Source organism: Heterocephalus glaber, unplaced genomic scaffold, assembly GCF_053883595.1.
Source record: "Heterocephalus glaber isolate CG9 unplaced genomic scaffold, H.glaber_assembly_v1.0 deba00001606, whole genome shotgun sequence".
NCBI classification, from domain to species: Eukaryota; Metazoa; Chordata; class Mammalia; order Rodentia; family Bathyergidae; genus Heterocephalus; species Heterocephalus glaber.
In genome coordinates, this window is record NW_028258377.1 from 6,829,902 (window position 1) to 6,854,656 (window position 24,755).

At 38.0% G+C, this 24,755-nt stretch overlaps 1 long non-coding RNA gene and 1 other non-coding gene across 5 annotated transcripts in view; one reads left to right on the forward strand and one right to left on the reverse strand.

Moving 5' to 3' along the window:
* Positions 1-24,755, forward strand: part of LOC110344406 (uncharacterized) — a 556,324-nt gene that overhangs the window by 162,627 nt on the left and 368,942 nt on the right. The window lies entirely within an intron of this gene.
* LOC147822910 (U6 spliceosomal RNA) lies at positions 13,767-13,873 on the reverse strand. The gene has a single exon (XR_015444917.1). It is a non-coding gene; the product is annotated as a U6 spliceosomal RNA (small nuclear RNA).

Below are 24,755 nucleotides of genomic sequence, written 5' to 3' on the forward strand. Positions count from 1 at the left end.
TTCTAATACAAGGTATGGGTTTGTCAATCTTCTTTATTTTTTCAAAATTCAACCATTAGTTTTTTTATTTATCCTTTCTGTGTTTTTTTTCAATTTGAATTATTTCTGGTCTGCTTACTGTTCTTTATCATATCTTAATTCTTTTTTTTTCAGTTTTTCTTCCTTCTACTAAGTTTGGCATTAATTTGTTTCACCTTTTTCAATTTCATTAGACATAATATTCAATCTTTGGGATTTTATTCCTTTTGTTGTAGTTGCTGCTGTTTTTTGGTACTGGAGATCAAACTCAGGACCTTGTGCTTGCAAGGCAGGTGGTGGCACCACTGGGCTAAATCCCCAGCTTTCTTCCTTTTTAATGCAGGCATTTATTGATGTAAACTTCCCTCTTAGAACTGGTTTTACTGCATTCTATAGGCTCTGGATGTTTCATTGCTTTTTTTCCCTCCAGATATATTTTCACTTGCCTTTTGATTTCTTTTTTGATCCATTCATTATTCAACAGTCTGTTGTTTAATTTCCACATATTTATGAATTTTCTAAGATTCCTGTACTTACTGATTTCTAGTTTCATATTATTGTAGTGTAAAATGATACTAGATAGGATTTCAAATTTTTTCAATTTGAAAAAATTTAACATACATACTTTTCACTCAGTAATCAGAATATCTTGAAGAAATACTTTAAAAAATTCAAAATAAATAGGCACATGGTAATTCATCAGAATATTTTTTAAATGGCCAAATATTGGGAACAACTTAAATGCCTATGTGCAGGAGAAAGAATGGAAACTGGGTGTAACCACAGCATGGAGGACTAGTGTGGGGATCTCTGTGAACACGTGTGGGGATAATTTCCAGAATGTGTTAAATGAAAAATATAGAAATACAAAAGAATGTGTATAATATTTTATCATTCATGCAAGAAAAAATAAGAGATTAAAAATACATGTATCTACTCATTTGTGTAAAAATAAACAGAAAAGCATGGAACAAAATAGCTAGGATGTGGGATTGGAAATGGGACAGAAGGAATGGGAGAGTGACATTTTTCTGGTATCCCTTTTTGTATAAAAATGGTATCCTTTTTGGTATCCTTGACTTACGAATGAGTTCCATTCCAGGAGAACGTTTGTAAGTTGGATTAATTCATAAGTCTGAAAAAGTGAGTCTTGTACACTTTGACATAAATATACAATATAAAGCATAAAAACCCTAAATTTGAGGTCCATTCATATCTATGAACGTTTGCAACTCAAATGTTCATAAGTCAGGACTTACTGTATTTAGAATCATATTAGTATTCCTTACCACCTGTAATGTATGAAATGTAAATATATTGCTTATACTGTCTTTTACAACTTTTAAAATTATTTCAGATTCAGCACTTAAAAACTTACACATAAAGCATTCTTTTTAAAGTCAGAAATAAGCCAAGCTTGCCTGCCCTGACTGCTCTGGTGCTATCATTCTACTTTGTACTAGAAGTCTTAAGTGAACACTATGAACAAAATACATAATATGTGTTAATGTTAAAAAGAGAAAAATCATATGCATTTGCAGATGTGTTTATTTAAAAATGAAAAAGACTTTGGTGACAGACTTTGGTGAGTAGCACTTCTAAGTAAATCAGAATGAAAGTACAAGAATCTGCCACTTTCATATTTGTGATCCACAAACAGAACATGTGAAGGAGAAAAGGGAAGGTACTAGGTTGAAGGGGATGGAGGAGTGGTTAGGAATTGGGTTACAGAGACCATGTGCACAGGTAGTTCATAGAGAATTGTGTGGAATGAGAAGCACTGGCTGGCAGAATGTTTAAAAGAGGGTAGTTTTCCCCTGTTGTTCTCCTCTTTGTCTTCTTTTTTTTGATGATGAGAAATATTAATTTTGTATACTGCTGGGGATAATCCAGTAGAAGAGGAGGACTGATGATGCTGGAGAGTTATGGGATCCTATAGTCCTATAGCCTTTCCTAGTTGTAACAGACAAATTGTAGAAGGTGCACACCTAGCTGGCAAGGGTGTCACAGTGAGGAAGCATTGTGATGTGTAAGGTAGCCGAGATGAGGTGGGGAATTTGTGAAGACAGATAAACATGTTATGTTAGTGTTATCTTACAGAATTGGAAGTCAAGTTTACTATAGAAATGGGAAGAGATGTGAAATAGTTGAGATTCCACTTGTAATACAGTATAAAATATGAATTAAAAGTGAAACCATTTCTCGGTTATTTATTTGAAATTGTTTGGCAATATTAAGTTGTTTGGATGCAGGCACAGAAGAAAAATGAACAGTTGCTTTGCATCTGGAGGGTGGGTAGGTTTCCAGGGTGGATTGGTTTCCAGGTGGGCGTAATTGAGGACAAGGAGGCCAGGGAATTGATGAAGTTTGTAAAGATATAATTTAGTGGTGGAATATGTCATCCAATCTGAATAAAGGAGCAAAGTGAATGGAAGATGATGTTATAGCTGGAGACAAATGTTTTAGAACCAATAGATTAGAAATTATGTTGGTGTTGAAGCATGTTTAAATGGTGGTCATAAGCACTTACACTAACAGGATTGATTTTGGCGGGGATACACTTAGCAGGGTGGGTGGAAGGGTTTTGTTAAAAGTAACTAAGGAGGCTTTTATTGGGTTTTGAATCATGATAGAATATGTTCTGATAATTTTATAAAGGGGCATGAGTTTGATTCACAGTATTTAGGGGCAAGAAATATAATAATATTTTTCTTCTATATTGAATCATACTTGACCCTGAGTCTTCAAAGCCTATCTGGTAAGAGGTGAAATTTCCATTCTCTGGGGTTATGCAAGAATGGGGGTTTCTAATACTGTCCAGAAAATTGGGAAGGATCTTCTGGGCTCTATATCATTGTTGCTGATGAGCGTCTTATTGTCCAAATCAGGTTCTGCTTGAAATTATGCATTGTTCTACTTAAAAAAATCATTTGATTTGCTCTCGGTTCTTCCCTGTGAAATTTAAACAAGACATCTTAGTCTTGTGTCCACAGGTTTAGCCCCTGGGAATGTACTTTTCAGCTTCATGAGAAAATCCTAATGTCTCCTGGAATGCAGGGTGAGATGGGGCCCTGGTTGCTGCTACGGGCAGAAACTACTTTTACTTCAATCCTCTAAGTCTTCACAAATCCTGCTCACCTGAAATTGGGAAAACTCCCTTTTTTTCCCTGGGGGGATTGAACTCAAGACCTTGTACTTACGAGGCAGGAGTGGTGCCACTAAGCTAAATCCTCAGCCCTGGGAAAACTACATTTTTAATTTTCTTTGTCACAGATGTAGGCTTTTGAAACAATTAGGTTTGTCTCTTCTGAGGAGGATATATATTGCTTCTCTGTGAGGGAAGTCTTTCATCCATCATGAGGTCATTGGGACATTTTCAGTTATTTGCATCTCTTTTTTGGAGGTGAGTAGGTACTCAGCTTGTTAGGTCAACACTTCACCTGTGGCATGGAAGCTTCCAGCACAGTTGCTTTTTCTGCCTTTAAGGGTCCATATGATTGGGTTGAAGTACTATAGGGTGACCAGTGGGACTGATTCCTCAAACAGGGAGGGTTGACATAATTTCAATATCTGTCCTTCTACCCTTACACTAGCACTCCAGGCAGAGCTGTGGGAACATGAAAGACTTCCCCAAAACACGACTCTGGGAGCTCTCCACCAGCATGCAAATCACTTAACACCCAACAGTTGCTTTCACAGTCACACTGTCATGGTGCCCAGAGTAATCATTTCCGTTCCCACCACTGGGTGGGTGTGAGAACTGGCTCATTTTAAAACATATGATTAATGAGCACGTATTGAGATGCCGCATCTGGTATTGATGGGCTGATCTGAAATGATAGCAGTGCAGTTGAGACCCAGGAACCCAGCTTATGGGCCGTGCACTGAATTTTCATGGCTTTCTGCCTGTGGGAGTTGGTGGTGGGAGAGGAAGCTTTTCAGTGTCTCCTGTTTCATTCAGTATATGTTCTCATTTGAGAGCATTTAGCTGAAAGAGTTCCAGGCAAATTTGTTAACAAATCAATTTGTCTCAGAAAACTGAAGCCTTCTGTTCTCTGCAAAATACAAGTAAGACAACACTAAATGGTTTTGTGTAGGACCAGCCTGTGGTTATTCTACCTAATACCCCTTTGTTTTGATTTGTCTTAGGAAGTAGCATGTAAGTGTGAGGAACATTGACTCCCAGAAAAGAATAAATGAAAATTACATTCATGCAATAAAATGTTTGTTCAGTCATCCCCTTCAATAATTAAAAAACATAAGATATTACCTAATAAATGCAATGTATAACAAAAATGAACTTTAATTCCCTGTTGTATGCTAATTAAGGGTAGAAAGTATAAATAAAAGAGAACTAGAAAGATCTAGAGATAAAGAGGAGAAAAGAAATAAATTATACTCACCACCATATGCTCTTTGTTATGGGATTTAAAAATATTTTTAAAAATTACTTTTTTTAACCTCTTTTTGGCCTATTTTCTCTCTCTCTCTCTCTCTCTCTCTCTCTCTCTCTCTCTCTCGGTTGGCCTAGAGACAACAAGAAAATCAACATTTTGTGGAATCAAAGAAAAGGAATATTATTTTTTCTGCCCTATTATATTTTTTTGGTTGGGATTTATGTGATTTTTGCTACATATGCTGACCTATGGTATTACTTGAGGGCTTTCTAGAAATAGGCTGTAATCTGCATCATATCTCTCTGTTTTCTATTGTCACAACGACTTAACACAAACTAAGTGAATCAAACACCACAAATTTATTATCTTATAGTTCTGAAGGTCAGAAATCCAAAACTGTTGTAAGATCCTGGTGTTTGAGCTTAAATTGGTGTTGGCAGGTATGCATATTTTTAAGGGAGAGAGTATCCTAGGGAATTCATTTGTTTTTGCCTCTTCCATCCTCTAAAGTTTCCTCATATTTCTTGGGTTGTAGCCTTTTGTTCTACTCTGAAAGCTAGCAACATTGTATCACTCTGACTTCTTTTGTAGTCACACCTCTGTCTTACCACAGCCAGCCCTTGTACTTTTAAGGGCTCCTGTGATCACATTGTTCTCACCTGGATAATCCAGGCTGATCTCCTTATTTCAAGGTCAGCTGATTAACAGGACCTTAGTTTTCATGGCCATGCAGCACTACACATCACAGTTTCTGGAAGTTATGATGTTGATGTTTTGGGGAGCATTGTTATGAGCAGGCCATCATTGTGCTTATAACAACTCCCTTCTGCTTAGAGTAATTAGATAATCTGTCCTTTGAATCTACCAGAACATTTCCTACTGTGCCTACCCTGATTTGCCTATGACAAAGGTTGCACCAGGACATTGCGGCCTTATACGTGAGTCACTGTTATTTTTTGGAGGACTCACTTCTCTTAGCCAAAATTCCACACTTATTTTCAAAGATTGTTCTTGAATTTTTGGTCTACTTTAGTCACAATAAATATAATTTATATCTTATTTTAGTGAGTGTTTTTCATCTAATGATATTTGAGATTAGCCTCTCTTTGTGTTTCAGTAAAAGCAAGAAGAGGGAAGATCCATTATGAGAGTTAGATTTAATCTAAATTTCTGGTTTTGGGCTTCTGATTATACATTGTCACACTCTGTTGAGAGGAAGAATGTCTTGCGGAGCTTACTGTTATCATTTGAATATAAACTAATCTTTCCAAATAAAAATGTTAATATTAGTGATTTGGTTACATCATCTCTGGTTCAGAACTCTTACTTCTTTTGGCCCTAGTAGTATCAAATGCAGTAAGGCCAATGGAAATCCCTTGCCCCTGTCACCTCCCCTGTCTTCCCATCCTACATCACATCCATCTCTACCTAGTAAATCAGGGCTCAGGGCTGTGGGGTAACTAGTTCTTTTTATTAAAACTCTGGGTGCCATTTGAGTTTTGCCTCCTTAATTCTTCCTCAGCACCCACAAAGTGTATTTTGTTTCACACAGTGGAAATTAGATATATCAGAAAGGGTAATTAATTTTATCCAAGCACTAAGTTCAGTATTCATCTCTAGCTCAGTCAATGTGAAGAGAATAATTATTCTTTCAACTTAATGCAGACTAAAACTCATTTTTTTTTAAACTTGGTTTTTATAGTGTTGAGAATTGAACTCCTCTCATTATTTTGCAGTAAGTGGCTCATGCTTGAGACACATTCTTAGAATGTCGTTTGATTGTGGCCAAAGCATTAAAAAAGAAGTGGCCAACATATTAGCAAACAGGTGATTTATAATACTAGAATTTTTGCATGAAATCTTGATGTTTTGTTACAGATTTTTGAAAGGTTAGACATAGAAAAGTGCACTCGGGAGACAAACTTTCTCTGATTCCTATCTTTAGGTCTTTCTTTCCTCTTCCTAGATAATATCTTGGGTAGATGCTATCATTTTCAGTCACACTTGAATTGTTTTATAGAAAATGAACACCAATATTTCTCATCATATGGTCAAAACTTTTTGCCTTTCATGGGCTCAGGCCTTACCAAGCCCTTTACTTAGAATGACACCTTTTCATTTATTCTCCTTTCCTGTTTATCCTACTTGGCAGGTGGAAAGAGAGAACAAATTGGTGAAACACTGTCCTACATGTATTGTTCAAATACCGGCTTTTCCTTTGTTTCTGCTTTTATACTAGAATACAAGAGATGAGATAATTTTTAATGGACAAAAATTTATCTGATAGATTTGGACGATAAAAAAAGTCTAAGATTAAAGATCTGGTGAAGTCCTTCTTCCTGCACCATATATGCAGGAAGGAATCACATGGATGAGAGACAGAGGGAAGAAGGCTGAACTCGTTCTTTTTAAGGAACTCATACTCATGAAAATGAACCCAGTAATGGCATTAATCCATTTATGAGGACAAGGGGTTCCACTGTTAACATTGTTGCACTGGGAATTAAGTTTCCAGCACACAAACCCTGAGGGACATATTTAAACCATAACACTCCCTTATGAGTCCTTTGGTTATTTTGATCTCTTTCCACTATGGACTTCCACACCAGACCTTTTCTTGGTAACTAACCTGTACAACACCCCCCACCCCCCAACCTTTGCTCCAATAAGAACATTTTTACTGACCAACATTTAGCCCATATACCTCGATATTGAATATTTCATTATTAGCTGGAATCCATACTGATTGATGTTGCCATTCTACTTGTGGTTAAGTACTTTAAATCTCAACACCTCTCCAGTGTTTCTTCTTTCCCAGCATTTGGCTGATCTCTTCTCAAGAAGACAAAAGCCCAATTACCTTCCATGGAACCAAGTTAGATTATAGAAAATATAATGGGACCCTTAGGTTGAATGAACCCAAGCTTTCTAGAAGATTTGTTATGGGACAGCCAGGCATCAGTCTCTGTTATGCCACCCTCCATAGAACTGGTACGAGTCTCTCCAGGAATTTTGTAACTTCATCCTCCTATGACCACACGACAACATCGAAGCAAGAAAAGCTGGTGCAGCCAAGTGAAAGGAGGGGAAATGATATGCATCATTATCTGCTCTTTGAAGTTCTTGTGCAATCAATCTGTTCGCTTTTTAAAGACACTCTAGCTCTCTCCTGTATGCATGGAAGGGAAATTAGCCACTGACTGTATTTGGTCATATTTTGGCAAGTTCTATAAGGACATGCAAGACATCTCTGTTTAGAAATTGTTGACATTCATCACGTAAGTCCTTACATTTGAGGCCTCAGTCAGAACTCTGAGATGACAAGAAGAATTCCATGGAACATTGTCACAATTAACAGCAAACTCAGTAGTCAGAAATGGCTGTGCAGTCAGGTATATACTTTAAATAGTATAGTTATCTCACCCATTTATTGGCTCAATATTCGTCATTGAATTCAGATCTCAAAATTTGTCAGGATCTTCAGAATGTCTTATAGCAGGAAGGTGCTATGAAAAGAGGATTTTGATCTTCAGTCATACACTCAATGAACTTATAGGCCAGAGGGTGGCAAAAATGAAAACTTGATATAGATACTTGTGACATAAGGCAAACATAATAATTATAGTGATAAGGATATCACAAATGTGCTATGAAAATTTGAAAGAAAATTTTCAGCTGAGAGAATCAATGAGGATGTCATAGAATTATTTTTCATTAAAGAAGATGAAATAATAGTGAATGAGCTGAACTAGAAGTTCTTAATCTGGAAATCAGCAGCAAGCATTGATGAAAGTTCATTAATAAACTAGCTAATGTTTTTGAATTCTTCCAATGTGGTAGGCTCTATATTATTTATATGCATATTATTTTAGTTTCATAATATGTTTATGAAAATGTGCCATTATTATTTCCATTTAACTGGTGAGAAAAGTGAGATGTTGATTAAATCAACTTTACCAAGTTCACAGAGCTAGAAAAATGATAGATGTAGAATCAGATACTAGAGTTTTTCTGGCTTTAAGGACCAAGAAGTTACAATCTCTCTAAAAGACAGACATGCACAAACTAAGGTATGAATTCATAAATGAGGGAAACTGCTATCTAATGAAGACCCTGTGGCTGTATGTGAAAGTTATGGTGTTTTAATGAAGTTAATCCCATGGTCCTCTCAGGATGATACTTGCCCCTGCTTCTGGGCCTCTGTTCTGTAGTTCTTACATCTTAGATATTCTCTCCTCTCTTCTCCTCTGTTCAGTCAAATCCCACATCTCCTTCAAGGCACATTATGGGATGGGGACTCCTTATCTGAAATGCTTGGGATCAGAAGTATTTCAGATTTTGGATGTTTTCAGATTTGAGGATATGTGCATATATGTAATGAGATATCTCAGGGATGGAATCCTTGCTTAAACTTGAAATTCATTTATGTTTTATATATGTCATATACATATAGCCTGAAGGCAATTTTATGCATTTTTTTCTGTGTGTTTTTATGTTATTGTGGATAGAACCCAGGACCTTACATATGCTACTACCTTAGTTACTTTTCTCTCAGTGCTGAGACAAAATACCCAACACCCAAAGTTAAAGGGGGAAAGGTTTGTACAGGTTTCAGTCCATAATTGGCTACTTGCAAGGCAGGGTGATATGACAGACAGGCCTTGCAGAGGAGAAAGAGTTCATGGCACCCAAACAGTAGCAAAAGCAGCAAGGGACATTAACAGTGTCTTTCTGCCTCATTTATCCCATCTAGACAATGGGTATTAGGGCAGTGCCAAACCAATCACTCACGTATAGTGGCTTAGTAATCACATACTCTTAATCCCAACATCACACATTCCAGATTTAGCCACCTCCAAATAAGAATGCATGAAGCTTTGGGGGAACATCTAGACACAAGTCACAATATCCTGCCCCTGGCCCTCCAAAGATTCATTCACATTCCTTTATGAAAAGGGCAATTAGTCCATCTCCAAGAGTTGCCAAAGTCCTAATAGTTTCAGCATTGCTGAAAAATTCAAGTCCAAAGTCTCCTCTGAGATTTAAAGCAAACTTAGCTTTGAGCCTCTGTACAAATGAAAAAAAAGTCAAACACTTTCGACATTCTATGGAACAAGATAGACATTTCCATTTGAAAAGATACAAACAGTGATACAAAGGAATGGGACCAAAGGAAGTCTAAACTCCAGCAAGACAAAACTTAAATCCCAAATTCCACTTCCAGCATCACTGGCAATCTGTGACAAGTTGTAAACTTTAAAGGGCTTAGGTGGCTCTGCCCCTAAGGCACTTCTTGTGGTTGTAGCTCCCATGGTTTCTCTCTGGGACCAGCTCTGCTCCCTCTTTGAAATTTTTCTCAGACAATCCACATTCCTGGCTTCTCCAAAGTTCTGGGGTTTCCACTGCACTTTCTGCTTCACACTCACAGCTTCACACACTGCTCTCTGAGGGGCACACTGCCTGGCCTCCAAGGCCTTCTTCTGAAATCTGGATGGAAACCTTTTTGACCTCACAACTCTCCCATTCTGGGTGCATCTAAAACCAGTACCACATGGATGATACCAAGGTTTTCTGCTAGCTGGAGCAGTAGTAGCCCGTCTTCCCTCTCTTGGCAGAAGGGATTGAGTGCCTGGATCACTGAGCACTCTGAATCCAATTTTGAGGAACAAATTCTCTAGGCTGCCATTCTGAAACGTGGTGCTCTGGGGCTTTCTTCTCAAAGCAAAGTCTTTCACTTTTCCAATTTTAAGGTGGCAAAGGGTGGAATCCTTCTGCTTCTTGTGACGCTTTCTCGCCATCTTTTCTATTCTGTTCCTTCTCGGCAATCAAAATCTCCGCTCTGTCTTTGCAGTCCATAACTTTACTGGAGCTTCCTTTCTGGCCAAACTCAAAATATTTTAAATTGTTCTGCTGGGCTCTTTGCTTTTGATTCTCAACATATCTGGCTAAATGCCCCCAACAGTAGCCATTCCATGGTCTCAACATTAGACTACCCTGAAATTTCTTCTGTGAAATTAGTCTGCCACCCTTAATCTCATTCTCAGGCAGTCTCTGACATGAGCAAAATGCAGACAAACTTTCTGCCAAGGCATAACACAATTTGTCTGGAGTCCAGCAGCCAGTGCAGTCCTTCTTCCTAGCAGAAACCTCCTGTCCCTGGTCTTTACCAGCTTTCTGGTCTCCTGAGCTCTGATCAGACTCTCCCACACAGAAGAGCCTAAGCTGTTCCAGCAGCTCTACTTTTTCAGCTGACATCTCTGAATCTTTCCTAATCCTTCCCACAAGCTAGTTCCAAAGGCTCTTGAGCAACATGGCCACATAATTTCACAGCAACAACACTACTCCTGGTACAGAATTTCTGTCTTAGTTACTTTTCTCTTGTTGCTGAGACAAATACCCAACAGCCAAAGTTAAAGGGGAAAAGTTTTATTTGGCTTACAATTCATAGAGGAGGTTTCAGTCCATAATTGTCTGGCTTCAAGGCAGGGTGGTGTGGCAGACAGGCCTTGCAGAGGAGAAACAGTTTCATGGTGTCCACACAGTAGTAAAAGCAGCAAGGGATATTAACAGTGTCTTTCTGCCCCTTTTATCCCATCCAGATTACCATGATTTGGGTGGTGTCAAATCAGTCTCTCACATGTAGTGGTTTAGTAGTCACATGCCCTTAGTCCCAGCATTAAGTATTCCAGATTCAGCCACCTCCAAAAAAGACTGTATGAGGCTTTGGTGGGACATCTGGACATAAGCCACAACAGCTATGCAAGTGTTCTCCCACTGAGCCACATCCCTAGTCCTTTATGCACTATTTTAAATAATTTTATGAAATTAACCAACAGACTTGTGGTGTCATGATTACACTCAAAAAGTTCTGGATTTGGAGTATTTCTGATTTTGCATTAGGGATGCCTGATCTGTGTAAAGTTGGAAACTTGGAAGGCTGCCCCAGTTCCAATATGGCCACAGGCCTGCATTTGTCCAGTCTCTGATCACCTATTGTATTTGCAGCTCAGATCACTGGATACTAAATGACCTACTTTCTTATTTCTTATTTACTTCTTCAGATAAACTATAAATTCCTTGGAAGATAGGACTATGTCTTATGTTCACTGTGTATTTCTGAAAGTGTCTGGTAAACCTGCTGATTGATTACAGGGCTTGGGGCCATTTTTAGGATAGAAAGTTCTGTAGGAAAAATCTGACCTTCTATTTTTAAAACTCATGTCAAGATGAAACCGCAGGCTGAGAAACATCTTGTGAGTTTCAAATGTATCAGAGTGTAAGGAAATGGAGAAGATGCTTGTACTGCTGAAGAGTCATTAAAGATGCCCCCACAAGGGAGAATGTTGAGCTTGATGGGAGCCAAAGCAACAGCAGGGAGAATCCAAAGACTCAGAAGATCAGTCTGCACAGAGGAGTGTGAGAAACAAGAGGGGACGTTGTTTCTGTCTAATGTGTTTCCCTTCTTAGGGAATGAGCCAAGGGAGTATGCGGTTTAAGAGCTTCCCTTCTGTTCTCCAGCTTTTGTAACACCCCAGCAAATGCAAAGCATTGTACACGCATGAATTTCTTATTTGAACAGGAAGAACTTGGGAGGAAATGACAAATACTTCACAGTCCCTCCCTGGCATCTGAGATGGTTTTCTGAGACAGAACATAAGCTCCTACTTAGTGGATTTTCAGAGGACGTCTGTGGGAGGAGCTTTCCATAGCAAATATGTACACTCTCACCATCCCCAAAGTGCAAATGCCACGAGACTGTAAAATCTACCACAAGCAAGGACCATTAAAAGAGTTTAAAAAGTCATAGGAAAACCCATGATCACATACCTTGTCTGGAATACTGAATGCTAAGTATGTAAATTGTGCATGTTATTTTCAAATCACGTAGAAAGAATGCAGCAGAAGAATACTCAGAAAGATAACCAGTTGGGAAAAAATAAAGACCAGATTACACTTATAAAGAAGTAAGAAGGAGCTTTTGAGAATTGCTCATCTGAAAAATATGTCAGTGTCAGGCTTTAGAAAAAAATGATAAGCCAAGATATATCAATTTTCAAACAGCCATAAAAACCTGAATATGGTTTTGTTTGGTATGTACCCACCCCAAAATGAAATCATAGTTGCATATCTTTAAAGTTAAGAAGCAACGGGTGCTTATTTTCTTGGCTGATATATTTAGACTTTGTTCAGCACATGCTTGTCAAATTAATTCAAGTTGTCTTGGATAAGAGCTTACTCATGTGGATCTCAAACTGGATGAAACTGATTAATGATGAATATCAAGATTTTAAAAAATGAGTGAAAGAAAGAAATGTAGAGGAAAAGCTGGGCTTTTGATAAAATTTCCTTGGTTTCAGAGCAGTGTCTGGTCCACTATTGCTGAGAAATTGGGGAGAATTTCAGGTATGAGGTGGCCAGAGAAAGGTGATTATTTTGTGAGCTCCTCTTATGTCTTTGGTAATAACAATGTATGTGGGAATCATACAGTTTGCTTGTAGGTGGTTTAGTTTTAAGCTTGGGACTGTCATTGTTTGGCTTCTTTTACACACTGTCTAGTGATTATCTAAGTTGAGATCCTTCCAAGTCTATATTGACACAGAACTTCCCAAAGGGCCTCCAGCATGCTCTGGAGATGGTTTTCTCCTTGGGGCTAAGGTGAGACTCAGGGAAACCTAAAGTGGTGGGACCATGTAATGATTAGCCCTGTCTGCACTATTGGCCACTACTCAGTTCTTCCTTCATCCTCTTCTTTTTGGCCAGCATTGTTCATCTCCTGAGCCTGTTGCTCCAAGCACAGGTGGTTCATTTATGATTTAATGAAATAATTGAACTAAGATGTGTTTATGATATGTAGGGGAGACAGTTAAAAAGAGAAGAAGTTAAAAATCTAGGAGAGCTAAAGCACAATTACTGTATGAAGAGACATCTGCTGTATTCAAGGTATGTGCAGGAGAGCATGAAGACACAGAGGACTCTGGCTAATGCCAACCAGGAAATCATGTAAGGGCCAGAGTAGCTTTGTTGTGGTGGTGATTCATAGAGTGAGTCCTGAAACAAAATGGGAACAGGGCATTCTATTTGTTCACTCATCAAATATCTGTTTAGTACATATTAAACACTTGCCATTTGACTCATTGCTGGGGAAATACCAATAAACAAGCACAGATGTAGGAGGGCCACCTGGACATGCAAGTAAATAAACACAAAGAAGCTTTCTTTAAATTTTAAAATGAATCTGTTCTTATGCCAAAAACTCCTGCTTTTTAATGGCAGGGATGAAAGGTGGGGAATCCACTTGCCATTTATTGGTTGCCATTTCTCAGTCTCTTTGGGTCCTTGATCAGCTTTTCAGAGCCTTTCTCCACCCCCACTCCTTTTCTTTTCCTTCTTGCACAGGGGCCATGCTAATGTTCTCTGAATCATTCCAATTTTAGTATATATGGTGCCAAAGTGAGCACTTCTTTTCTTTCTTGCTGTAAAGTATCTAGGTACAGGAGGAATTTACTTGACCTGGAGTAGACTTGAGGAGTGATTCTAGCTTAAAGAGGTGTCCTGCTCCTGCTCATCTCAGCTTGTCTGACTTGGTTTAAGGGAACAGTATACCTCCATCATCACTTTATATACTGTGGGTGGAACATATAGTGCTGGACCTTGGCTCAGGGAATGTGTGGTGATCATTGTTCAGGAGCTTGAATCTCTCCTCTTGCTAATAAGTATCACCTCAGCTCTCACTGGGACTGGGCATCCTCTGAGGTCTAGTATGAGTCCTCTAAATTTTGACACCTGACCCCATTGCTAGGTTGACTTTAAAGCTCTAGCAAGCTCTCAGACATTGCCCTTAGCCATTTTCTTTTCCCTCCTCCATTCCTTTCTCTCAGAATACTTCAGAACTTTTAGTTTCCTTCTACTCCATATGGAAGCCAAGGGAGACATGGTGGCACCATTTTCCTTTCTATTTTGTGCTGCCTTTGCACAGTTATCAATGTTAAACGGGGCCCACACCCTGTGTGATTTTGGCTTCCTCTCTACTTACCTGAGATTTCTGTCTTTTTGACCCATTTCTCTGGTGAAGGCCCCAGGAATTATCTTTGTCCATTTATTCCTTCCAAATGGCTGCTTCCTCACACATATCCTTTATGTCATATCCTGAATTTTATCTATGGCTGGGGGTAAAATTTTCCATTAGATCTCTAAAGTTTGTTCTTGGGATATAAGAGACATTTCTGAAAATTAAAAAAAACTTTCATAAAAGCTGGCTTTTTAAATTATCACGTCATTCTAGCCTCAGAAACCTATTTTAAATGGAGAAATCTGAACATTTTCTTCCTTTCATTGCATTTCTGATATATCACTTCTAATCATCCTCTAAATATATGCCTCAGAATTAAAGAGAGAGGTTTTCCTTCTAAGGAATATGAAGAACAACAAAGAGCACATTAAAATGCTTTGCAAAATATTTTCTCCCAACCAATTAGTGAATCTGCTTTCATTGAGGTTATATTTAGTCTAGGGATACTAAACATATGAGATGATTCCTGTTATTGGTAAAAGCAAGAAAGGTAAGAGAAAAATCAGCAAGTTAGGAGATGACTTAGTATGGGGTTGGGATGAGTATTTTGGACTGATTTTTGTGTTATAGTTAGCCAGCTTAGTCTTTTAGTATTCTACAAATTTTTTTTGAAAGTTATTATTATTTCAATTACTTTTTCTGGGCCCTTGATTTATTCCTGCATTTTAGAGTTTTTATTTGGGATTATTTTTCTCATACAAAAAGAATTCCCTTTAGTATTCTTTTTGGGGTAGATCTGGTGGTAATGATGTGTTTTGTTGTTTATTGAATATCTTTTATGTCATCTGTTGGTAGGGGAGGATCTTCTCCGGATATAGAATTTTAGATTGTTAGACATTTTTTCTTAGTTGTTTAAATGTCATTCCATTGTCTTCTGACTTCTGTAATTTCTACTAAGAAATCAGTGTAAAGTAAATTTGGCCTGAGGCTGCACCTGCACTCAAGTCCTTATATTGGGAACTGCAAGCTGACTTAGCACATAAATTTAATGAAAGCTTACTTTGGAGGAGAGTCTGGCAACAAATAGCTGCCTGTCAGTCCCAATGGCTAAACTTCAGTCAACTGCTCACCACCAATGGATAGAAGGCAAAGTGCTGAGCTGTAACCTGTTAATTTGTTTCTGTACCTTGCTTCTGTTTTCTGGCTGTAAATGCTACCTGATCAAGTTGCAGGCCAGAGTTTTTCTGAATCTGTGACCATACTGGGAACAGATTTCTTGATTAGTGAATCAGCCTCCATTCAAACTGTCAAACTTATCTAAGGTTTTTCCTTTTAACATTCATTAAAATTCTTTGGGTACCTGTATTTTATTTCTTGGGGGCTTTTAAAAATGTTCTCCTAACTGAAAGTGTAAATAAGGACTAAAAGGTATAATAGATAATGTGAAATGGAAGAAAAAGGGTAAAGGGGAAGGGGAAGTGGGAGAGGCAGGGGAATGGAAAGAAGGGAATGGAATTAATATGAGAAAATGAAAAAAGGAAACAACGTCTTTGTAAATAGGGAAGGATGGAGGGGTTGAATGGAGGGCAGGGGAAGGGGGAAAAACAAGAACCAAGAGAGATTCTGTAAAGGTGCAAATTTCCAATAATGAATGTCATTATATTGTATACCTAAAATGTACACATAAAATAAAATTTAAAAAAAATGTTCTCCTTGCCTTTAATATTTAGATGTTTGTTAGCCACTTGGATTTTCCTACTTGTTGGCTATTGTTACCCATTGAATGATATTGGCACCAACTAGTTCTGTATGAATTTGAATTAAGTATGTTCTACTTTTGTGTAAGAGACTACTTTTTACTGAATTTTGTCATCTTTGTTGTGGTAATATATATGTAATATAAAATTTGCCATCTTAGTCATTTAACTGTACAGTTCTATTGCATTCACATTGTTGTACAACTATCACTACCATTTTTCAAACTGTTCCATCTTTCCCAACTGAAACCCTGTACTCATTAAATAGTAACTTTCTGTTCCTCTTCTCAGCCAAAAACATCATTCTCTCTTTTCCTTCTATGAATTTAGCTACTTTATATATCTCATAAAAGTTGAAATATTTGTCCTTTTGTCACTAGCTCACTTAGCTCAATGTCTTCAATTTCCAGCCATGGTATAGCATGAGTCAGCATTTCTTTCCTTTCTGAAACTGAACAGTATTCCATTGTTTTGATACATTACATTTTTTGTTGTTTTTGTTTCTTCTGCCTTGGGCTATTGTAAATAGTGCTGCAATGAACATGGGTGTGCAAATAAATCTTTGAGATCCTACTTTTAAGTCTTATAAATGTAAACCTAGATTTCTAAATCATATAGTAGTCATAGGTTTAATTTTTTAGAACCTCTGTACAGTTTTCAGCAGTAGCTGCATCATCCTACATTCCTGACAATAGTGGACAAGGGTTCTAACTTCCCTACATCCTTGCCAACACTTGCTCTTTTCTGTTTTACAGTTAGAATTTGCATTTCTCTAATGATTCATAATGCTGAGCATCTATTCACATGTTTATTCCCCATTTATAAGTCTTCTTTGGAGAGAAATGTCCACTCAAGTTGTTTGCCAATTTTTAAATTGGATTATTTGTTTGTTGTTGCTGAGGTGTAATCATTCTTGGTATATTCTGGACATGAACCCCTTGTGAAATACATGATTTGCAAATTTTCTTGTCATTCTGTTGGTTGCCATTTCACTCTGTTTACTGTTTCCTTTAATATGAAGAAGTTTTCAAATCTGATGCAGTCCCATTTTGTGTGTGTGTGTGTGTGTCTGTGTGTCTGTGTGTGTGTTTGTATTTCTGGGGATTGTACTTACTGCCTTCACATTGAGCTACAGCCTCAGCCATTTTCATTATATTTTATTGTTTATTTTGAGTCAGGGTCTCAATAAATTGCTAAACTGCCCAGGTTGTGCTAGAACCTGTAATCCTCTTGTCTCAGAGTTCCACAGTGCTTCGATTACAGGCATGTGCCAACATGCCTGGCTCCATTTTTCTGTTTTTGTTGCCCTTGCCACTCTAGCATTTTTGAAGCCTAAATATACAGTTTTCCATTCATTCGCAGTAAAATGACCAACATCATTAAACACCTTCTCCTAAACACTCATATTTAAACTCCAAGCCCCATTTTCTGAAAGGAAGTCATTTTGCAGAGTCCGGCCAGGGGAATCCTCTTCACCTTCATTTGAACTAACCATTATCAACTCACCACACTCAACCATAATCACAGGACAAAAGCAGTCATCTTCAAATTTGAAGAAGTAGATACTGGAGCAATTTTGGAGAATTTTTTTTTAGATAGGAAAGTTTTGGAGAAGTGTGAAAGATATCCAAGCCTTTAAAAAATTTTCTTATAACCTAAAATTCTTTTTCTCATTGTCTGTCCGGGTCCACACATATGATTTGAAACATGTCTAAACTTTCAGTTAGATTATTTATGTTTCTCTAAAATTGCCAATTAAATTGGAGGCTGAGATTTTCCTAGGCCAGAATTTCTCAAACTTTATTTGCGTGACTTTTTTTATCATGCAGATTTTCCTTTGATCCATATACATTCTTTAATAATTTATGCTTTACTTAATGTTTTTCTTTTGTTTAGTTTTCTAAAAATGATTTTAAACAGAATCAAAAAAAATCTATGATGTTGGACGTGGTGGCACATGCCTGTAATCCCAGCACTTGGGAGGCTGAGGCAGGAGGATCACCCAAGGCCAGCCTGAACTACATAGCAAGACCCTGTCTCAAAAAACCAATAAAAAAACTGTGAAATTATTTTATTATTACACATTAAATTAAATGCATAACTCTTAAAATTTACAGAAGGCGTAGATTGACCCTGTGTGCCTCTAGGGGACTATGTACCAGAACTTGCTCTGCCATCTGTCTGCAGACATCTGGTGGTCACAAGGTGTCTCACACTCAACTGAAATCTCACATTCCACCAACCCTGACCATTTGTACCAAACTCTCCCAGTGCTTTTTCTTCTTTCAGGGCACAGCACCACTTTACATCCAGCAGCTCAAGCTGAAAGCCCAGGAATCATTCTTGACCTCCCTGGCCCCTCTCTCATGCCCTTGACATATCTAATCCATCATACATCACATAGATTTTACCTTCTAAAGTTTTATCTCTTAAATCCATCTTAGTTCAATACAAGATTATCTCAGTCCTAAGTCGCTACAATTGCCTTGTGACTCACATTTGATGATGTCTTACCTTCCAACATAGATACTAAACACTGCTGTGAGAGTGCACAGTGCAAAGAACAAAATCCTCAACAAGACCCCTGCTCCTCAGCCTAATCTCACATACCACTTTTCCAGTCTGCCTTTTCCTCCCCACTGGCCCTTGTCAAGTCCCTCGAGTCTCACACTCTGTCCTCCATACAAAATCCACAAACACTGACTCTCTCAAGCCCTTTGTCCCTTCTATGCACTCTAAAGGCTGATTGCTTTCTCATCGTTGTTGTCGTTATTGTCCTCCTCCTCCTTCAGGTCTCAGGTGACTTACTATCTCCTTAGGGAAACCTTTTTTGATTTCAATAACTAGGTCAAATTCACTCATTTTCAGTACCCCTACCACCATGTCAGTACTTCACCCTAATTACTAAAGTTATAATTTTACATTTACCTGTGGAATTATTTAATATTTGACTCCTATAAATTGTGGGGCAGGATCTGTATATTTGCTCTCTTTTGTAAAGCTAGTGCTTGTTATGGTTTCTAGAACATAAAATGGTTTCCATAAATATTTTTTGAATAAATGAGTGGATTTATTAATGGGCTATGAGGATAGAACCTGAGAAACACACATAAGCTGCAGGATTTGCCAAGAGAAGAGACTCCATGAGAACCAAGCTTTAAATTTTCTCCCAATCAGGTTACATAAGCAAGAAATTGGTTGAGAGGCCCCTCAGTATCTCTTTAAAGATTGATTGAAACAACATAGAACAATGAGTTGGCAGATGTTTCAAGGAGAAGAAGGAAGGCAGAGAGAAATAAAGAGACAGATATTGATCAGCAAGAGCAACATTGAGAAATTGGAGGACACCTGGATAGAGTGTTGAGAAATAGGTTGGTGCTCACATCTGAGAGAAAGATCCAACCTGCTGGGTTTAGGTGAGCCAATGAGTCCATGCCTGTGATGTTACCGAGCAAATGCCCTCAACATCCCACTGAACAGACCAGAGTAAGAAAAGAGAAGAGAATTACATCTGGAGAATTCTGCTTGATAAAGCAGAGTCTTCTTGTCTTTATGGATGATTGAACCATGGGATAGACTAATAGAGAGGGCTGATGAATCTGACTTGAGATCCTTTAGGAATAGAAGAGACAGCCATTTATCTGGGATAAAAGAAGGTGATGAAGTAGATGCTTAGCTCCTTCATTTTGGAAGCAGTAGTTTCCTGCTCAAACCAACTCAGAGAGGCAATGTTTTATCTAAGAATGTGCTATATTGTACAAAACAAAAATCCCATACACACATCAATGTTTACGGTCTGAGCTCCACAGTTAACTATTCAAGCACAGCCAACATCCACCATGAGGCCAGACTGATGCTACAACCTTAATTCTCTCCTCCTCAGCAACGGGTTTTCCATTTGACCAGAATCTACCTGGAACGACTCTGTTACTTGGGTCTCTGCTGTCCGTGAATGGCAGTACCTGCCTGAGAAGTATTCTCCAGGCATTTATTTTCTTCTTTGCTACTTTATTCTCACTCTCAGACCTTGACTCCAAGTACCTTCAACTCTCTTTTTCTAGCTTTTTCTCATTAGCATGTTAACATGCTCAGCTGCTACCATCTTTAAAAAAAAAAGGAAAGTCTTTCATCTCCAGGGTCCCCTTTGGTTGTTACTGCCCCCCCCCCAAGGTAAAGTGTTTTAAAGATTTGTGCATGTTTGGTAGACACACTTTTCTATTTATTCCTCAGTCCCCTGATTCCTGAGCCATTCCCACTTCTCTTCTGAAAAGCACTTAGAAGCACCGCAGGTGACTTCCTTAATAGTGCATGTAAGAGTAGGCTTTCATTTTCCTATTTTACTAGAATTTTCGGGAGAAAACAGCAGTTGACCACATTTTCCTTCTTGAGACACTCTTTCCTTGTGTTTTTGTTGTTTTTTACTGGAGTCAGATATACAATAAAACTTTCCATTTTAAGCATTTTAGGTATCTGATTAGCATTAATTATCTCACACTATACTTTAACCATCACTACTACCTGTTTCCAAAGTTTTTAATCATTCCAAACAGCAACTTTGTACCCAATAAAGAACAGCTCCTTATCTTTGAATTTTGTAACACTGCACTCTTGTAGTTTATCATTTTTCTTTATCCTTTTACATCCCTATATCCTTTTACATCCCTCCAAACTGTTACAGAACTATTTCTTTTCTACATCTTTGCAAGTATATTTGCTTATGGTTGGAATTTACTTCTTCCTTTGCTCACTTAATTTCTTCATATTCTTAAGATCTAGGGGCTAATTCCCATAGGAAGCTGCTTAGGAGCTGTCCTAATTGTTCTTGCTGCACCATTATTGCTGATCTCCCCCACTGGCCCCTAAATTCCATGCAAAGACATAAAAACTACTGTTTTCCTGGCTCCTGTTTCCCTCTCTGGCTTCCTATCTTGCTATGTGATCTCAAATTCTTGTATGTACTCCTTACATTAAGCCATATGCTGTGTTGTAACATAGCCAAGGAATTTATTAGAGCAGAGCTGAGGCCTTGCCATTAAACATCCAAAACTGTGAGCTAAATAAATCTCTAGTATTTAGTAAAGGAAAAGAAAATGGACTAATACAATTTTTGATGTCAAAATGCTTTATACTCTATTGAGGAAACCATAAAAATGGTAGCAAGCCTCTTTTTAAAAAAAATTCTTTTTATTGGTACATTGTAGGTATACAACACAACTACATTTCTCATTGGGAATTGTACTTTTACATGATGCATCTTGATTCTTATTTTTTCCCCATTCCTAGCCCTCCCTTCACCCCCTCCACCCTTCCCTATTTACAAAGACTTTATTTCCGTTTTTGCCATTTCTCATCATTTTTCCTTTCCCTTCTTTCCTTTCCCCTGCCCCTCCCACTACCCCTACCCCTTTGGACCTTTTCTTCCTATTTTTCATTATTGATTATTCATTCTAATCATTGGTACATTTTAGGTATACAGTATAATGACATTCATCACTGGAAATTTGCACCTTTACATAGTCTCTCTTGGTTCTTATTTTTCACCCTTGCCCAGCCCTCCCTTCAACCCCTCCATTCCTCCCTATTTACAAAGATTTTGTTCCTATTTTTCCATTTTGTCAAATTAATCCCATTCCCTTCTATCCTTTCCCCTAGCCCTCCCACTTCCTTCCTCTTTGCCCCTTTTCTTCCTATTTCACATTACCTATTATACATTTAGTCCTTATTTACACTTTCAGTTTCTCACACCAGAGAAACTATTCGGTATTTATACATGTGTGTCCTATTTATTTCACTTAAGACTATCGCCTCAATGTGCATCCACTTAGCTATAAATGTCTCTAATTTTTCATTTTTTATGGCTGAGTAGTACTCCATTTTATAAAAAAAAACCCGACATTTTCTTTATCCAGTCTCCAGTTGATGGGCATTTGGGCTGTTTCCAAGTTTTAGCTATCATAAACTGTGCTGCTATGAACATGGGTGCAAATATATCACTGTGGTATGATTCTTTTAATTCTTTGGAGAAGATCCCCAGCAGTGGAATAGCATGGTCAAATGGGACTTCCAGTCCTAGTTTTTTGAGGTATCTCCACACTGATTTTCACAGTGGTTGCACCAGTCTACACTCCCACCAGCAGTGGAGCAGGGTTCCTCTTTCCCCGCAGCCCTGCCAGCATTTGTTATTGGTGGATCTCATGATAGCAGGATTCTTTCTGGAGTGAAGTGGAATCTCAGCGTTGTTTTCATTTGCATCTCTCAAATGACCAGTGATGTTGAACATTTTTTCATGTATTTATTTGCTATTTCTACTTCCTTGTCTGAGAAATGTCTGTTCATTTCAGATGCCCATTTTCAGATTGGGTCTTTAAATTTGGGAGGTCTGATCTTTTTAAGTTCTTTATAGATTCGAGATAGTAGACCTTTGTCTGAAGAAGAGCAGGTGAAGGTTTTTCCCCACATTGTGGGTTGTCTCTTCACACTGCTGGTGGTTTCTCTTGCTGTGCAGAAGCTTTTTAATAAGAAGAGATCCCACTTGTTGATTGTTTATGCTAGTTCACGGGCAACTGAGGTTTTGTTCATAACATCTTTTCCTACACCAAAGTCTTCAAGGGTTCTACCTAACCTCTGTTCCAACTGGTTCAGACTTTCTATTTTAATATTTAGATCTTTAATCCATTTTGATTTTAGTTTAGTGCATGGTGAGAGATATAGGTCGAGTTTTAATCTTTGGCAAGTTGAAGCCCAATTTTTCCAGCCCCATTTATTAAAGAGGCTATCTTTCCTCCAGTGAGGGTGTTTGGCTCCTTTATTGAAGATGAGATGGCTGAGTGTGTCTGGAGTTGTTTCTGCATCTTCTAATCTGTTCCACTGGTCCTCAGGTCTGTTTCTTTGCCAGTACCATGCTGTTTTTATCACAGCAGCTTTGTAGTCGAGTTACAGGTTGGGGATTGTGATACCTCCTGCCCTGTCTCTGTTACCTAGAATTGCTTTTGCTATTCTGACTCTCTTCTTGTTCCAAATGAATTTTTGGATTGTTTTCTCAAGGTCCATGAAGTCTGCTGCTGGGATCTCAATTGGAACTGCATTAAATCTATATAGCAATTTTGGAAGTATGACCATTTTCACTATATTAATCCTTCCTACTCAGGAGCAGGGGATGTCTGTCCATTTTCTGATATCATCTTCAATTTCTCTTTTCAGAGTGCCATAGTTTTCAGAGAAGAGGTCTTTGATTTCTTTCATTAGGTTGATTCCTAGGTATTTCAGTTTTTTGGATGCTATTGTGAAAGGAATTATTTGCCCTATTTCTCTCTCAGTGAGTCTGTCATTGGTGTAGAGGAAAGCTATTGATTTTTGTGTGTTGACCTTGTAACCAGCTACTTGACTGAATTTGGTTATTAAGTCTAGAAGACTTTTGGTGGAGTTCTTGGAGTCTTCTATATACAGTATCACGTCATCTGCAAATAATGACAATTTGTCTTCTTCATTTCCTATCTTTATTCCTTTTATTTCTTTCTCTTGTCTAATTGCCATGGCTAATGTTTCCAGAACTATATTGAACAAGATTGGTGATAGTGGACAACCTTGTCTTGTTCCTGATTTTAGGGTGAAGGATTTCAGTTTTTGACCATTTAGTATGATATTGGCTGTTGGCTTTTCATAGATGGCTATTATCAGTTTGAGGTAGAGACCATCTATTTCAATTTTTTGTAGGGTTTTTATCATAAATGCATGTTGGATTTTGTCGAATGCTTTTTCTGCATCTATGGAGATAATCATATGGTTTTTGTCCTTGGCTCTATTGATATAGTGTATTACATTGATTGATTTTCGTATACTGAACCATCCCTGCATCCCTGGGATGAATCCCACTTGATCAGGGTGTATGATCTTCTTGATGATCTTCTGCATTCTATTTGCCATTATCTTATTAAGGATTTTTGCATCTATGTTCATTAGTGAGATTGGCCTATAGTTCTTCTTTTTGGTTGGTTCTCCCTCTGCTTTGGGGATCAAGGTGATGCTTGCTTCCAGGAATGAATTTGGGAGTATTGCTTCCCTTTCAATTTCATTGAAGAGTCTAAGCAGTAGTGGCAGCAGTTCCTCTCTAAATGTCTTTTAGAATTTAGCAGTGAAGCCATCAGGGCCCAGGCTTTTCTTAGTTGATAAGCTTTTAATTACATTTTCAATTTCATTGGTTGATATTGGGTTGTTCAGAATTTTTAGGTCTTCTTCATTCAACTTTGGTAATTCATATGTATCTAGGAATCTGTCCATTTCTTCTGTGTTGTTCATCTTATTGGCATATAGGTTCTGGAAGTAGGTATTGATGATCCTCTGGATTTCTGCTGGGTGTGTTGTAATTTCACCCTTTTCATTCCTAATTGCATGGATTTGGGGCCTTTTCTTTCCTTTTTCTGATAAGGTTGGCTAAGGGTTTATCAATTTTGTTGATTCTTTCGAAGAACCAACTCTTGGCTTCATTGATTTTTTGTATCATTCTCTTAGTCTCCATTGCATTGATTTCTCCTCTGATCTTTATAATTTCCTCCCTTGTATGAGCTTTGGGGTTGT